At 37.2% G+C, this 15,400-nt stretch overlaps 1 protein-coding gene across 1 annotated transcript in view; it reads right to left on the reverse strand.

The window, feature by feature from the left end:
• LOC145983661 (proton myo-inositol cotransporter-like) overlaps positions 1–15,400 on the reverse strand; it is a 187,469-nt gene that overhangs the window by 39,039 nt on the left and 133,030 nt on the right. The gene's annotated exons all lie outside the window — the stretch shown is intronic.

The raw sequence follows: 15,400 nt of genomic DNA on the forward strand, positions 1-15,400 counted from the left end.
TTCCCTGGCTTGCTTCAGACCTGTGTCAGAGTTTCCACCCAAACATAAGAGTATGAAGGTCAAAAAAACACATTCATTTCGTAATCAGCACCATGATACCATATGGTATCATCGGGCGAGTACGACCTTACTCTGATGATACCATATGGTATCATCGGGGGAGTAAAGGTTAAGCCTCTAAATATTACGTGGAAAATGCATTGAATTATCATTTTTTCTTGTCCGTGTGGGAGTAGTAAGGGGACTTGTCAACAGATGGAGGGGATAAGAGCGGGTGGCGCCGTCCGATAGTTGTCGGACGTCGTAGTAAGGCATTTTGTTGGAGAAACTGAAGGAACATTAAAACAAATAGGTTCCATTGATACATACGATTTTGTCGAATATCGCCACCCGACAAAGTATCTCACTACAACATGCGACAAAAATTGCATGGACTGCAACATCCAACAAAATCGAATGTATAAACAAGAAGAGCTTTAGACTGCAAATATGCTGCTGGAATTTTATTACTCTTCTAGCTCACTTCACCTTATTTAATGTAGCAGTGCTTACGAAGGTTTTCTTTCATCATCCTGACGTATTACTGGTTTCGCACAAGTTAACATACGTTTACAATGACATTGCACTATTCTTAGATCAAGAATAATCCAACCAAACGGGATATATATTGAATACTATCACGAAAAAGTGAAACATAAATCTGCATTGGTGAACGTTATAAAAATTGGCAAGTGCATGCTCCCAACCTCAAATTTAATGCAACACTAATATTGCAATGAAATCAACGCCACTCTCTGTCCTGTCTGTTTAAACTCGTGAGAGATGGTCATTAATCTCTCACTGAGTAAGGTTAATGTCCAACATTATGAAATAAAATACTAATAATAAATAATGTAAATATTTTAATATCATATTTACTCGAATCATTCAATCATAAAAGCAAATCACTTTCTTCAAGAATTGACTTTTCTCTTTCAGCCTCTTCTAAATTTTCACTTTCCATCTACTGATCTATACGAGGGGTGGCCAGAAAGTAATTTCCAATTAGTAGGGACATCGATTTTTCGCAAACGCCAAAACCGCGAAAAATGGTAATTGCTGCGAAGTTATGTTTAGGAATGTGCAGTGATGTCTGGACACATTTTTCGCCCGTTCGAAATATCAAAATAATGGGAATTTGGCATAAAATGCGAATTGTTGGCGTTTTTAGCGATTTTTTTTAAAGAAATGTCCTATAACAACGAAAAATTACTTGAAATCCAACATTCTTGTCTTTTCTAGGCCATGTTTGTGTACATAGAACATGCAAGTTTTCCAACATTTTATTCAACAGTAAACTATAGAGTTATACGTACATGGAATAATTCCGACAGCCACATTAAGTCATGTATTTCCCACGATTTTTTCAACTTCTATCAAAACCATTTGCATCACAGAGCAAAGTGGCAGGGTTCTAACAGGAGATCGAGTGCGTATCTACCATCACACGGGAGCCACATCTTCGGATTTGGTGCACGAGATATGTTTTTAATTACTAAGCTAAGTGCGCACCATCGGCATTTGTCGAGCGAGTAATAATGGAGCTCTGTCGTTAGGGCGTATGACTACTATGCGAGAGACCCGGGGTCAATCCCCTGCGGGGGAAACCCGGGATGTTTTCCACCTATTCAAACTGCTCCTGCACCCACCCAGCATCACATGAAGCTGGTACCTTGAGGAAACTTTGAGGGTAAAGGTAGTCAGGAGCGTGGTGCTGATCACATCACCCCTACCTTCAGCCGCGATCAACAAAGTGTGGGGCCCTAACTCCACACCCGTATACACCTTCATGGAAAAGTGCAGGGGAGCACTTTACTTTTACTTCCTCAAAAATATATTCCAACATATCAAACTGTCACGAAAATACGTAGACCATGTGACCTACAATTTGAAATAGTAGTTTAAATGCACAATGGAGTATTAAGTTTCGGTATAATTGGCAGATAAATGTTCTAAAAGAAAAACGCGAATTTTGGGGAACGTAACACTAAGTCAATAAAAGATAATGCCAATTTTTGGTGCCATAATATATCGGTATCTGTCACCTGAGATTGATTGATTTTAATTTTTTGGGTGCGTCGCCACTTATGGTCATTATGCACCCTTCAGTATAAACAGGGAAAATTCCATTATCTTAAATCCTTGCATTAAAATTAGAAAAGGGGTATGAAAAATAACTTTTAAGATATCAAACTCTCACGAAGAGGCTTAAGCCATGTGACTTACAATTTGAAACAGTAGTTTAAAAACACCATAAAGGTATAATTTCAGATATTTGCCAGAAAATGCGCTAAAATGAAAATGTGAATTTTGGGAAAAATAACACGGTATAGTAAAAAATAAAAAATAAGAAAATACACCAATTTGAAAAAAAAATAACAAAATATCAGGTCCCTACCGATTAGGCATAAATAAAACAATAATATCAGTTGTAATTTATTGCATTAGTAACAGTGAGTCTTAACCTAATTTTCGACATAATCACCACCGTTGTTCTGGCATTTGTCGTAGCATGGCACTAAATTTTGTATGCCCATGGTATATGTGTCTGACAGCAAAGACTGGAACTATCTCTACCGCAGTGTAGCTGTCAAATCCCTGCCCTGCCAGAAACCTCTTTAGTGAAACAATGAGATGAAAGATGGTACATTCACTGCCAGGGCTGTACAGTGAGTGGTCCAAGATCTCTCACCTGAAGTGATGCAAAGGGCCCGTGTGTACTCAGCTGTATGGGGTTGTGCACATTCGGTTGGCCTTCCGTGAATTTTCTGCACCATCGCCTGACCATACTATCACTCACGACGGTCTGCACACCTCACACGATTGCTGGTGGCTCTGTGCCAAATTCTGAGCGTGCAATGTAGGCTACATCGCAGTCGGTGGGAGACTGTATGAGAGCTGCAATCTTTAACCTAGAAGTGTCCTAAAACGGCTGCATGTGTGTGTCGCTCTCCGACCGCTAGTGCTGCGTATAGGCACCATTGGAGCTTTTTTTTCAGGATGCCCCTCGTATATGAACTTTCAGAAGCTTTTATTATTCGAGTGTTCTTGTTTTAATGTGTGGTTAGCTAAATCAGTTACCTATACAATGCAATTCTATAAATTGCTTGCGTTAAATTTCTAATACCTACATACCCTTTTTGTCAACATTAATGGTATAACTGCATGTTGTCAGTTTCACAATACTTCACTTGGATATACTGTACTGAAGCAGAAGGAAATATGACACTTTATTTTGTTCGATTCAGTTGTTTTACTTATATGCAAGAGTTAAGTTGTTTGCTTTACAGAGAAGAGAGAATTAGCTTTATGCATTGAAAAATGAGTCGGCACTCATGGTTCTTGCAAGCAGAGGGTTCCAAACCTCAGTGGAAATATCAACATATAATCCCGAGAATGTATAAGGAGACTGATAAATTACAAATTGTATTTCTTAATCATTCACTCTTCACTCTTATCTCATTTAGTCGTAACTTTCAAAATAATAAAGTATTTTATTTTAAACTTACTGCGTATGACAAAATTCTATAATCCTTCCCTAGCTTGTGAATTGTAATAATTTTCCAAATTCACTATTTTGCAGTTTGAATTCAAATCATAGAGAATAGAGAAATTAAGTCAATTTCATAGAAGATAATATTGGTACTTAATAAAACCATACGTGGATCTGTATGAGTTTATTATTTCTATTTTCAAAAACATCGATATAGTTTAGTTTGTAATTGTCAGGGAAAAATGTAAATTTTGTCCTGGAAAACCTGGAAAAGTCAGGGAATTTCATTTTCGCTTGTTTGTAGCCACCCTGAATGAAGTACGCTTATCCGGAAAACTGTTTTTTTGTAATGTTCTATTAATTTTGTTGGTCACTGCCACTATCCTCTCAGAAACTTGTTGTATTATTGCTTGGCAAGCTTCTGTTGTTTTTAGTTTTGTGACATCTTTGTGGTGTCATTTGCTGTTCCTTGGTGTCCACCGTCCCAGCCTCGAAATTGGACAGAAAGGAGGGAACATGGTAATAGATCTGCTGATGTAATGTGCCTTGCAATCACGTTATGCATCATACACACCTGAATTTGCTAAGTTTTTCTCTTTTGGCAGTTGATTTGTGAGCTACATCACAGGGAACCAGATGGAGGTAACCAATCCATTTGTGCCATCCACCCAAACAGAGACGAATGTGTGGCTAAACTTACTCAGAACCTTCTTTTACTGCTGAAAAGAGGAGGATCTGAGTAAAGAGATAGCCATCATTACAGAATTAGGCCAAAACATAGTTACATTGATTTCTAAGTATCCATTTGGTGTAGGAAGACCAAAATGTAGGTCATCAGATCTTCTAGTCAGCCACAATAAATTAAGAAAAAGTGGTTTGCTTTTCCCTATCACCCTACCATTCCCAACCACCTAACAAAAGTTCTCCATCCTTACAACATTAATGTAGTTCACACCAACTGCCAAAATAGCTAACAAACTTCACAAACACAAAGGATACTTCTTCCCTCCCCCGTGCCCCCCTGATAACCCAGGTGTACACGATGGAGTGTGTGAGTGCAAGATCAGACACATTAGCAAAAGAATCCAGCAGAAACAATCAAAGACACATGTGCCATTATGCACTTCCCACATGAATTAAACAATAGTGCATCAATTTATTGCAACACTTGGTACCAAGGAATGGTAGACGAGGCCACAGGGAAGCAAGCATGCCACACACCTAAAAACAACATGAGCTTGTCAAGCAACATTACAAGTTCCCGAGAGGATGGTGACAGTTACCACAGAAATTAAGAGAACATCATAAAAAACAGTTTTGTGGATAAGAGAATACTTCATTTCAGTACATTAATTTGCTGCTGCTTCTTTCTTTCCCTGAATCATGAATTCGCCATATTTATCCACAATTTCATGAAGATTCCAAATATCATGTGTAAAATATAATGAAATGTCTTCAAATGGTTATTTGTATTATGAAAAAGTGTTTTCAAAATTCCAAATGTTTTTTTATCAATAACTTTATTTTATTACTTTTTATAAACTTGGGCTAAGTACCAAATTTTCTACAAAAATGTGAAATAAAATTTGTTGGTATTTGCACCTTCTGAAACCTACACATTTGTATCAACATAAAACTAGATTCCAATATTAATATTTCTTGTATTCATAACTTAGATATGGTACATAACTTTTACAAACTGTTTACTATATTCGATAGTCATTTGTTTCATTTTGAACATGTACGTTGATAAATTCACATTACAAACTCATCATAACTCAACATAACACATCACGTACGTTTATAAATTCACATTACAAACTCATCATAACTCAACATAACACAACATTGTAACTATTGTGCTTGTCACAATATAATCCCCTCTCTTAGGAAACATTTTCTGCGTGAGACAATTATTCAATATACATTAAATTGTCGAACAAGAAGAAAATTTACAATAAAAGGGGCACGATTACAAACTGCTTTCTACAAACACTAACGCAATACAAATATTTGCGTTCAAGCATGCCATTCATACATAATTCAGGCAAATTTTATTTGTGACATTCTGTTTATACAAAGAAGCAAAATTTATTACTTTCATAAATATACACAAATATTTCATTGAGATCACAGAAAATAAACACAACATTATACACAAAAATCATTTGGGTTACACATTGTTTGCTTTCAATAGCTCACTTCTCTTTTCTTCTGTACAATTGAAAAGTTTTAAGGCTTTACCTTAGTTTGCCTACGTTTGGCAGAAAACAATATTCTGGAACTTAATAACAACTTAAAAAATAAATCATACATTTCATCAGTAGCAATCAACAAACTATTATCAGCTAATGAAGCTTTAAGATCGGTTTCTGATGCTAAGTAGTTTTCAGCCTCTTCTTCCTCAGAATTCTTATAAAATGTTACAAAGTTACTTTGAAGAGAACATGAAGGGAATATGTCAGTCGTTTCTAAAACATAATTAGATTGAACTCCCTTATCACTTGATAATGTGATATTTTGCTTCTTGAAATCAATTATTGCTCCGAAGCGCCAAAGAAATGGCAATCCTAATATTACTTCAGCATGTAACTGCTTAATAACATATAACTCTATATGAAAGTGCTCTGAAGCTATTATTAAACTAATGTTCTTAGAACCAATAACTCTAAATCTTTTGTCACCAGCAAAAGAAAATAATTTAACATTATCCACTGAATCTAATCTAGCAGTAGGAATAATAGTTTTCAATTTTAACCAAGTTGCATAATCCATTAAATTTGCTTGACTCCCACAATCAATAATACAGTTAATGGTTAAATCACAAATTTGACCTGGCAACACAATAACTCTTCTGTTTGAAACAAGAACACCGTCATCGTCCATTACCCATTCTGGTTCAGCTTCATACCAATCGAGTACAAAGTTTATAGTAAGAACTTCCTTTTCCGAATGGTTGGGAACAATAGATGTGTTGCTCTGAAAATTGAGATTATCTTTAATTGATGTTGGAGTATAGTGATGAATATGCTCCTTGTAATTAACTGGACAGAGGAACCGGAGCTCATTACTCTGCCTTACATGTTTAAGGATGAGTTTTCACTTGTATTAGCAGTCGTTCCTGTTAAATTGCACACACCACTACTCGAAGGTACTTGACTTTGGGTCACGTTACTGCTAGTCACGGGATGTGGTAACAAATTGGAATTATTACCATACCATAAAGAGTTATTCGCTGGATATATACTTGGCTGAGTTACTGTACTACTGCAAGAAGTAAATGGTGTAGTCCAGGGAGAGAATATCCACGGTTGAGTAGGATATTGCACCATGGAATTTAAATTATTTGCATTCCACTGAGGTGAAGGTATAGATGAATTCACCTGCATACTCTGCAAAGGCCTTAACCACGGTTCAGCTAAAGAAGGTTGAGATTGTTGTTTAGATTGTTCAGTGTTGCTTCGTCCTGTTTTCCAATTACATTTACCCCGTTGGTTCCCTGCTGGACGTTTATTATAACTAGGGAAAGGAACTTTAGGTAAATAAATGTTTTTTCTGCGATAAGATAGAGACCCTCATTTTTGCCAAAATTCTTATCATAGCCTTATATGTCAACACAGCAAATTTTATTTTACATAAAAACACATATTTTCCAGTTTTCCGTATGTAAATACATATTTTGCGAATTTTCATTTTAAATACATAAAATCGCTCGTTGACTTCATCTACCTCGAAATCCTCCAAGGAAAAATGTTTATTCTCCGCACCTCTTTCATATCGAGAGTGCTAGGTTTGTTTTGTCTTTGAAAACGCTCGCTGGCAGACTTCTGGCACCTCGCCTACGATCCTATCGGGAGAAAATAGCTGTAAGTAGCTGGGGCTGGCTACACGTAACGATAGCAAGGCTTTTTAATGAAGCAATGCAGCTATTGTGGCCAGAAGACATAAAATTTGACAATGTTCTTCTCTTGACAGATGCTGCAGCTTACATGCAGTGGTCTTGCCGTTAGCTACCCCAAAATGGTGCACGTTACATGTGTGGCGCATGCGTTGCATAGAATATGTGAAAAGATAAGAGCTCTTTATCCCAATGTCGATAAACTGGTTTCAAATGGGAAGAAAGTTTTTATCAAGTCGCCTAGAAGAATAGACATTTTTAAACAAAAATGTCCTGAGGTTCCCCTTCCCCCTACACCTGTAGTTACGCGATGCAGATGTTATGCCCAGAACTTTGAAAAAAATTGTATCTGTTGTAAATGATCTCGACAAAGAAGAATTCTGCAAGAACTGTTGATGGAGCCCTCCTTAAAAGTCGAATTGGCATACATCTCAACAAACCTGTCCATTCTCTCTAATTCCATATGAAAGCTTGAATCGTCCGCGAACACTTTGGCAGCTTCCATTGGTGAAGTCCGTATAGTAGAAACGAAACTGAAAGAACTCACTGGATCTAAATGTCTAAATGTACAGAATTTTTGGGGAAAAACCAAGGTTTTCAAACATTGTGCCAAATTGCATGTGTTTTGGAAGGAGGTGAAGTAGAGGAAGAGGAAGCTTTGGAAAACTTCAGCGTTAGTGACATTTCGTGCTTCAAATATGCAAGAATTGTTTCTTGTGACGTGGAGCCATCTTTCTCACAATATAAGATGCTTTTTAGAGATAATCGTCACAGATTTACAATGGAGAATTTGGAAAGAACTATGGTGATCCACTGCAACTCTTCCAAAAAATAGCTCGCTAAGAGGTAATCATTTAGAAACTAATTTCAGTTTGTTTTTGTTACCAAATGTTTTTATTTTTGTCACATATTTTCCTGTTTTTATCACATATTTTCAACATTTATGACACATAAAAAATAAATATTTCTGAGTTTTTTAGCACATAAAGTTCCGTTCCCTAATTATAACCACTTTGTGTATTTGGTTGAACACTATTCGGAGATGAAAAGCCTTCATCCGTTCATAAAGTATTTTGGATCTGTTGATTTGAGCATGGATTTGATTGCTGAACGTTGCTCGAAATTCTTCTTGAACCACCAATTGTTGTAGGTTCGGTATTTTGGGAAGATGTAACATTTCTGGTCTTACGAAAATCTTGCGTTTTGACAGAAACTTGTCCAACATTGAATGATTGTTTGGATTTGTTGTTCAGAAATTTGGTTGTCTTATTTCTTCTCATAAATTCTTCCTGGTCCTCTGGAACTCTAAACGATTTGTTTTTTCCCTAATGAACCAAATCAATTCTGTCCAAAATAGATATCAGTCTGTCCATACTTGGTATGTCATGACATGACACATATTCTGACACATTTCTCGGTATTTGTCGCAACACTAACTCGAGTTGGTGTTTTAAGTCTACTTTATGCACAGTAAGGCTAACAACACTAACTGAATCATATCAGATTCAGATGGGTCTTCTTCCAAATTTGAATAGGCAGAATAGAGTTTCAATGCAAATGTAGCTAAGTTTTCATCAACATTAGGATCATATTTTCTTGTTCGCAGAGCTGCCAATTGTGCTTGTACTACTTGTTCAGAAGCATAGTGATGCAAAAACTTTCCTACGAAATCCTGAAAACATGAAAATCTCTTCTTATGAGAATTATACCATAACAAAACCTTGCCGTAAAAACACTTATATATACTATTCAGCCTGTATTCCTCCGGAACTCCCATTAGATTGAATGTTGAAACTAACTGATCAATATAGTCTCTAGGACTTTGTTTCTCTAAATTTCCCCCGAACTTTGGGAGTAGGTTCAAGTCACTCACTTTTAATATGCGTTGCATAGTCTCATTACAGCCAGTTACTATTGCTTGTGGAGGATGGTTATTCAACAAAGTCATCGAATTCTGAAGACGAGGTGTCATTGGGTCAAACGGTACTGTAGTTACTACTGTGCTATCCTGATTATTCGGACTTATGAAGTGTACATTACTTCTGGCAGTACCAAAACCTGTGCCGCGATTATATGTAGCATTAATTCGTTCAGAATTATTGTCTAACACACAACTATTTTTGCAAACTGTTAATGGGCAGGAATTGGAATGAATGCTACAGTTAATAGAATCCGTAGTCATAGCATTTGTTGAACAGCCCGATAGACAAGCATGGACATTGCTAGTACAATTGTCAGGCGAGTTGTGAACAGAACCGGTGTTAAATTGCCCTTGTAATGAATTATCACAACCACATATATCTCGTGTGACATATGATTTAGTAAAAGAAGCATTTGTACAGTGTTTAGAATTAACATTATTGATGGCATGATAACGCTCCCAAACTAATCTGCTTCTCTTCATTCTCTTGCCCTTGTACATTTGCTTTACATGCGTAGTATTAGAATCTTCACTCTCAAAATCTGTTACATCTGTATCGGATGAAGTTGCGTTTGTATTTTCACCTTTAAAAGAAACAAATTTCTTCTTTCTCTTAACATGGTTTCTAGTTAAAGCTGTTATTGGAGTAGTTTCTGCAGCTTGAGAATTTACATCGACTTGATTGGCTTCAGACACGTCAGATATTTTATCAACGGTTGGTGCTTTATCATTCTCAGAAGCTAACACTTTTGTACTACTAATGTGCCCTATTTTAGTTTTAATATCACCAATCTCGTCTTCTAAGCAAGGAATACATACTTGTTGTTCATTTAGTGTAATTTTAACAGCACTTATATTGCAGACTTGTTCTTCCGCTTGTGTCGTTAGTTCGACGAGATGTTCCTGATGAGAAGACGTCTTTGCAATAAGTGATTCTATATTAGACTGCACACCACTTAATTCCTCTTTAACATCATTTTTAAGGGCGTTAGTATATATTTTGCAAGCATCAGCCACCTGTTTTATTTCTTCTCGGAGTTCAGCGCGAAAAGTAACAAGAGACTGATTGAAACTTTCTGAAAGAGTCGCTGTTATTAACTCCTGACTTTCAGAAAATTTTTTCATTTCATCAGTGAGTTGCTGTTTCATCTGATCTTGGCTGTCTGTAAGCTGCTGTTTCATCTGCACTTGGCTGTCTGTGAGCTGTTTCATCTGCACTTGGCTGTCTGTAAGCTGCTGTTTCATCTGCGCTTGGCTGTCTGTGAGCTGCTGTTTCATCTGCGCTTGGCTGTCTGTAAGGTGCTGTTTCATCTGTGCTTGGCTGTCTGTAAGCTGCTGTTTCATCTGCACTTGGCTGTCTGTAAGCTGCTGTTTCATCTGCACTTGGCTGTCTGTAAGCTGCTGTTTCATCTGCGCTTGGCTGTCTGTGAGCTGTTTCATCTGCGCTTGGCTGTCTGTGAGCTGTTTCATCTGCGCTTGGCTGTCTGTGACCTGCTGTTTCATCTGCGCTTGGCTGTCTGTAAGCTGCTGTTTCATCTGCACTTGGCTGTCTGTAAGCTGCTGTTTCATCTGTGCTTGGCTGTCTGTAAACTGCAACTGAACGTCATCCATTTTACGAATTATTGTCTCCAATAATGCATTGAAATTAGTATCTTTATTGTGTTCAGTCCCATGCTGGCCAAACATCGGATCGCATACTTTGCACAAGTACTGATCAAATGTATCAGAATTACTGGAATGTAACGCTGCTAACTGTAGACATTTATGGTGATATAACTTTCCACATTTGCGACAAGTTATGCACTTAGCATTCTTATCTGGATCCTTACAACAACCGAAATTTTCAACACTGATTTCCGCATTGTCAGAAATCAAGCTTTCATCAATAGTTTGTCCTTTTCGTGTTGATCTTTTCCCTTTATCTGTCATTATTTAACTATATTATTAAGAAAAACGTATAGCTAAACACTTACTAATTTTAATCCTGAAAACTGGGTCGCCAAATTATTGAAACCTACACATTTGTATCAACATAAAACTAGATTCCAATATTAATATTTCTTGTATTCATAACTTAGATATGGTACATTACTTTTACAAACTGTTTACTATATTCGATAGTCATTTGTTTCATTTTGAACATGTACGTTGATAAATTCACATTACAAACTCATCATAACTCAACATAACACATCACGTACGTTCATAAATTCACATTACAAACTCATCATAACTCAACATAACACAACATTGTAACTATTGTGCTTGTCACACTTTTCTCCGGCGCCCACCCAGCGTCGTATAAAGTGGGTACCTGGGTGTAAAGGCAGCCAGGGGCATGGTGCTGATCACATCACCCCCACCTTCAGCCATGATCAAGAAAGTGTGGGGCCCTAACCCCACACCCCCTATACACCTTCATGGCATGGTGCATAGCACAGGGGAGCACTTTACCCCTCATTACAGAAATATGTTTTTGTAAAGAGAATTTGTTGAGAGCACTCTAATAAAAAAATCTTAACTTCAATGTAAGTAAAACATAATTTCACAATTCAAAAAATACTACATCCCAAACTCTAGGGTACCAGTAGTGAATAATGCCCAAGCTAGAGCTATGGTTATGGGATCAAGGGATATCGAAAGATATATTAGCAAAATAGAGATGGCAGCAAGGGAGAGGTGCAGAAAATCAAAACCAGTGATGATAAGGGACCCTCAAAAGGGTAGTAGGTTTCAGATTGACCCAGAGGTGTTAGTACGTTTTATTTTTAAGGATCTCAATGGAAATTTTTAAGAGAAAAGGTATGAGAGATGCAAAAACAAAAACAACAACAAAAAAAATAACAAAAGCCACATGAAAGGGGATGTTCTGGGCTAGCATGCAGCAGTTTTTTGTCTTATGGCCAAAAATTTCAACGGTATACTTATTTCTCATTAATTTGATTGATCTGTCAAGTTTTGTTCTATGAAGCATAATGATTTGCAGTAGAAGCTAGGTTCATTGTGTAGTTCACTACCTTAATCTCCTCGATGGTGCAGTGGTAGCATTGTCACCTTGTAATCAAGGGGTCTCAGGTTCGATACCCAGTGGAGGCATATAGAGGTTTGGATCCCACTTCAAACTGTAGGTCCAGTCCTGATTAGACCTTCTGTGCATAAAGTGGACTTAAAACACCAACTCAATCAACAATCAAAATAACATTTTGAACATAAAAAACAGCACTGAGTACTGCAGACCACTAGGGGGGCTAGTGGACAGCTTGCAGGTCCACTGGGATGCGCATTCAAAGTGTGGGCAGCCTCTTGGACATACAAGATGAAATAATTCAGGGCATCAGTTGGTGGTAATGTTGATGCAAGGTGAACATCAAGTTCCACTGCATGCTGAAAAGCACCCCAATCAGAATGACAGGTGCCAGTAAGACAGTTGTTCAGGTGAGTTGTGAAGATGGTTCAAGTGAAAGAGTAAAGGAAAGTGATCACTCTCCATGATAGATAAGAGGTGAGACTAAGGCTGCAAAAAGACAGGTCTATTGCAGAGCAAATGCCAGAAGATGGACTGAATTAAATGACAGTACCATCATTGAAGAGAGTTAAATCTGACTCATCACAGAATTGTTTCAAAATGCAAACCTGGGTTTCTGTATGCATAGAACCCCTCAAACTATGGTAAGAAATCGCCTAAAGAACCACAGGGGTAGGAAGTTGGTTGTATGAGGAGCGTGTGAACTTAGTTTCATAAAATGTATCAAGCATGATTCGTGTTTATCGCATTTGTAACTTTACGATCTCACTTGTTGAGTGTAAGCGGATACAGATTAGGTTGAATCAAGTAGCATTTTCGGCATTTTTCATTTGTATTTTTATTATTTAGCATCACTTTTTTCCCACTTTCAGCTGATCATGACATGAGCGTGATGAGATGAAATGACTGAAGAGACAATCACAAGCACACATAGACAAGAAACAAGCCCCACAGAGGAGAATATTGGCCATGAGTGCTGTTAACTGGACTCTTAGCAGCCAGACAGCAATACACATTCGTTTCTGAAAATAAATCGCCATGGCTGAAAATAAATTTTGGTGTACCCCAAGGAAGAGTTGGAAGAGTTTTGTCTCTGCTACTGCTCTCCATGTACATAAATGATATATCGGAAACATTTCAATCAACAAATTACCATCTGTATGCTCATTATGTCCAATGTTACTTATCGTTCCCTAAAACAAACATCAATATGGCCATCAAAGCTCTAAACACTGATATTATGAATGTCTGCAAGTGGTGTCAGGCAAACGGTCTATGAGTAAATGCTGAGAAAATCAATGTACTTTAATTGGCTCACGGCAGCTCATATGCACAACAGAGAAGTCCTCCATCCTGGACATTCTTGTAGACGGAAAGTCCATTCCACTATCGCTTTCGGTCAAAGACCTGGGAATTGTTTTGGACGAAAACCTCACCTGGAGTGACCATGTGAAGGCCATATGTAAAAAATCTGATGCAGCATTACACTCACTGTATCACCTTAAAAACATTCTACCACAAGATGTAAAGAAAACACTCGTGGAATCGCTAGTTTTGTCATAAATAGACTATTGCGACTTGACGTATGTTGACCTCAACGGTGAACTAGCAAGACGTCTACAATGAATTCAAAAAGCATGTGTGCGTTTCGTTTATAACATCAAATATTTTGACCACCTTACCTCAGCTTTCAAAGACCTAGGCTGGTTCGACCTTTCAACACACAATCGCTTCCACACTCTTACAGCACTCTACAAAATAGTGTATTCAAGAGAACCCCGTTACCTACTTTCATGATTTCAACCTCTAAGCGCAGCACATACCTTTGCTACCCGTTTGTGAAACAACTGCCTGCTCACCATCCCCTCCCACAAGCCAGCATTTTACGGAAATTCCTTCACGGTCACTGCCACCAGAGCATGTAACGACCTCCCAAATAACATAAGAAACTCTTCTTCTCTCGGCCAATGCAAATCAAAATTAAGAAATCACTTTCTGGGGTCAACTTACTAGTACTGAAAGCAGGGAAAGATAATAAAATGAAACCTTTCTTGATGTAAATTTGTAGGACAAACACCGACTGACTTTTCTGTATTTTTGTTGTGTGTGTGCGTGTGTGTGTGTTCATGCTTTACGTGTATTTTTTTTCCCCTTCTTTTGCAGTGTAATGTGTTTTTCCGGGTTTTTTTCTATTTTATCTTTTGTGTGTTTCTTTTAATTTTTCTTTGGTATTTTGGTGTTTTATATTTTCGCAAACTGTTAGATATTCAAATCAATTTGTAAAATGTAAAGTAGAGATGGTTAAATGTAAGAAAAGGCTTGTGCCTTAACTTCGCCATCCAAAAGAATAAATAAATTTTAAAAAAATGAGTCCAGATGCCAGAGCCTCAATAGTCTGCAATAATGCAGTCCAGGTTGTACTATGTGGAAGGGCAACAAAAAAACAGAATCTAGAAAATGTAAACACACAGGAGAGTTAGATATACAGTGGAACGATGATATTACATTCACAGATTTTACATTTTCCTGCATTCAATTTGATGGTCTCAACATAGCAAAACGTTATAAAATTTTCCTCAATTTTACATTTTTTCCGTAATTTAAGTTTCTTCAGATTAGCTTCCCCAAAAACATAAAATCGAGGTTCCACTGTAAATGAAGTGTAAACCAACATGTGGTAACCTACGGCTCCTCAAAATTGACAAGCTTTCATCTGTTGTATGTGGGTTTGCTACTGGATGGCCAAACATCAAAATCCCAGAGGAGCTTAAGAATCATTGCATATTTTAGATGTGATATCTGGAGTCATCATGGAATTGTAAATAGGTATAGCGAATTTCAAAATTGTATGCAAATAATTGTTCATGAGAAATATGTTAAACCCTGTAGTATTTCCACATACACAAAAAAATCTATTGAACAGTGAGTAATTTTAAAGGACTCTTAAATTTCAAACTAGAGTTGATATTCCAAAAATGAAAATTATGGGTTCTTATATCTAAAGATATCATGTACAAAATGTTA

Source organism: Lepisma saccharinum, chromosome 2 (assembly GCF_977018435.1).
Source record: "Lepisma saccharinum chromosome 2, izLepSacc3.1, whole genome shotgun sequence".
Lineage (NCBI taxonomy): Eukaryota > Metazoa > Arthropoda > Insecta > Zygentoma > Lepismatidae > Lepisma > Lepisma saccharinum.